This window comes from Lipotes vexillifer, unplaced genomic scaffold, assembly GCF_000442215.2.
Source record: "Lipotes vexillifer unplaced genomic scaffold, Lipotes_vexillifer_v1.1 scaffold1605, whole genome shotgun sequence".
In the NCBI taxonomy this organism is placed as follows: domain Eukaryota; kingdom Metazoa; phylum Chordata; class Mammalia; order Artiodactyla; family Lipotidae; genus Lipotes; species Lipotes vexillifer.
In genome coordinates, this window is record NW_006770356.1 from 127,540 (window position 1) to 130,986 (window position 3,447).

Sequence of the window (3,447 nt, forward strand, 5' to 3'; positions counted from 1 at the left end):
ATGCACGTTCCCATTTGTCCTAGTCAAAAGAGTAAAGCACTCTCTAATGTACTGTGTAGGTGAGAGAGATCTGCTTTCCACAATACCTAGGTAACTGTATCAGCGCTGGAGCACCTTTAATCTCAGCTACACCTCCATCTATTCAGCATCATCCATCCTGTGAGATTTAAAAGTAATAAATAAGATTATTACTCATGAGTGAATATTAATCATGATAGCTCCAACTCACTACGTGTCATTTAAGTCATAAAGGGGTTCTGTTTCACAGCTATTCTCTAGATTATCCAGATGCAGTCTTTAGGCAGAACATTAAATCAGCAAGAATTTAATTTCCCTTCTCCAGGCAAAATAGGTCAGGTGGACTCTCCTAGCAACAGTTGTTTGTTGGTTCTATATCTTAGAGAAATACCTGAGTACTGTTATTTTTTTCTAGGTACTTTTGTGGGTAAAGGGCTACTACTTCTTTCCCTGGCATCATAATCCTGTTGTGCATCTTCTTTCCATTTTCTATCATCTTCCTTCCATTTTAAATTTTAATTATTTTATTCCATATTTTTTCTTCCCCCAGTGGGGCACCTGGTTCATTTACATTCAGTAGGCAGTAACATCGCTCAAACCAAGACTTTTTCCTTCATCCATTTACCAGTGTGATGTCACAGAATTTGATAGTAAAAATTACAAGAATATTTCTGACACTTGGTAATGGTACAAATTCACAATTAGCTTTACTTTAGTAATATAGGGTAAAGTTAGATCCACTTCCAAGGTTTTACTTGGAATACATGCAGTCAAACTCAGCGGTGTAGTTATCACATCATATAAAGTGATGTCCTGGCTACCAGCACAAGAAAGTAAAGCTCTTGCCCTGTAATAATCAGATAGGGGAAAATGTTAAAAATTGTGAGATAAGAAAGATATGAATATGTGTTTTATCATCTTCTACGCCATCACTCCCACCTTCCAGTTTTAGTAAAAGCTCTAGTAGAATTTCCTTTAGAGCACCCCTCATATACAACTTGGGACATATTGATTCTTTCAGGCATCTACTTAAGCCCTTTTCTCTTCCGTTTTAAGTAACAGATGTTTTATTTTCATATTTTTAACAGATCACCATTTCATTTCTGATAAGGAATGTGATATGCCCTTATATGATGCTTTATGCCCAATTTTGTTGTTGGTGGCAAAAAAAAAAAAAAAGGAACTGTCAACATATAAGTAAAGACATTTTCAGAGATACAAAACTGAAAGTCTTCTCTAGTAAACTAACATAAGAACTTCTTTAACAAAGTCCTATAGGTTTTAAAAAATATATCAGATAGAAACCCAGGAATAAACACCAGAAAGAGTAAATGAGTTATTAAAAGTCAATGATCTATGTTCTTTATCAATGGTTTTCACACAAAGATGAGAGCAGTTTTGTCTCCCTCCTCCTAGAGGACATTTGTCAATGCCTAGAAACGTTTTTTATTGTCATGGCTGGGGCAGAGAAGGTGGAAATTATTGGCACCTAGTAGGTAAAGACCAGAGATGATGCTAACTACCCTACAATGTACAGGATAGCCCTTCCCCCGAACAAAGAATCATCTAGCCCAAAATGCCAATAGTTCTGAGGTTGAGAAACCCTGATCTATCTATCTATCTATCTATCTATCTATCTATCTATCATCTATCTATAACTATCTATAACTATCTATGTATCTATCTATCTTCATGTTTATTTATCTATAGTGTGTATATATGCAAAGCTCTTTAAACCTATTAGTGGTTAAAATCAAATAAATGTTCATTTATAGAATTTTTAGAACTAAAATATGTAAAAATAAGAACACAAAGGGTAGAAAGACAACAATCATTGAGGGTTTGTCATAAAGTTCTTAAAACAGTCATGAAGTAATAGAATTCTCTTGAACACAGACCCAACAAGTTACAGAGGTATACTGAAATCCTTAAAAAGAACGTGAAGAGGGATAACTTAAAAAGCCATTAGAAGAGATAAAATTAAACAATAAACAATGTTTGATTAAACTTAAAAAGGTAGGAGAGAAGTAATGAAGAAACAAAGAGCAAATGGGACATATAGAAATCAAATAACAAGAAGTGAACTTAAATCCAAAGATATCAATAACTACACTGAATGTAAATAAACTAAAAAACCCCAATAAAGGCAAACTTGACAGATTTAATAAGAAAGTAAGTCTGTATGCATTATTTACAAAAAAAAAAAAAAATTCACAATTGACTCCTAAAGACACAAACAGATTGGGAGTAAAAGCAGAAAAAATATTTACATGCAAAAACTGTATGTGAGAATACTAATATTCTAATGGTGTGGTCATTAGAATATTAGAGAAAATAGATATCAAGGCAAGAAAATTACTCAAGATTAAAAAAGGACATTTCATGATGTCAATTGATCAAGAGAATACAAAAATAGTATATGTGTATGCACTCATTAACAAAGGTTCCAAGTACATAAAGCAAAATTGGCAGACTTTAATACTCCCGCTCTAAAATGAACTGATAAAATGAAAACAAAGTAAGTAAGGATATGGAAGATGTGAATGGCTCTATCAATCAACTTGACTTAATGAATATATATATATATCAAAGACTGCACCCAGTGAAAGAAGAAAACTAATCCTTATGAAGTGGGAGACCCCTTAGAAGACATGGTACATGTCAAGGAGTGTTTTTCCTGTTTTTGTCTAAGAGTTTCATAGTGTCTGGTCTTACATTTAGGACTTTAATCCATTTGGAGTTTATTTTTGTGTATGGCATTAGGTAGTGTTCTAATTTCATTCTTTTACATGTAGCTGTCCAGTTTTCCCAGCACCACTTAATGAAGAGGCTGTCTTTTCTCCATGTACGTTCTTGCCTCCTTTATCATAAATTAGGTGACCATATGTGCATGGATTTATCTCTGGGCTTTCTATACTGTACCATTGATCTATATTTCTGTTTTTGTGCCAGTACTATATTATCTTGATTACTGTAGCTTTGTGGTATAGTTTGAAGTCAGGGAGCCTGATTCCTCAGGCTCGGTTTTTCTTTCTCAAGATTGCTTTCACTATTTGGGGTCTTTTGTGTTTCCATACGAATTGTAAAATTTTTTGTTCTAATTCTGTGAAGAATGCCATTGGTAGTTTGATAGGGATTGCATTGAATCTGTAGATTGCTTTGGGTAATGTAGTCATTTTCGCAATATTGATTCTTCCATTCCAAGAACTTGGTATATTTCTCCATCTGTTTATGTCATCTTTGATTACTTTCATCAGTGTTTTATAGTTTTCTGAGTACAAGTCTTTTGCCTCCTTAGACAGGTTTATTCCTAGGTACTTTATTCTTTTTGTTTCAATTGTAAATGGGAGTGTTTCCTTAATTTCTCTTTCTGATTTTTTGTTGTTGGTGTATAGGAATGAGCAAGATCTTTTTTGACACACTTCCTAG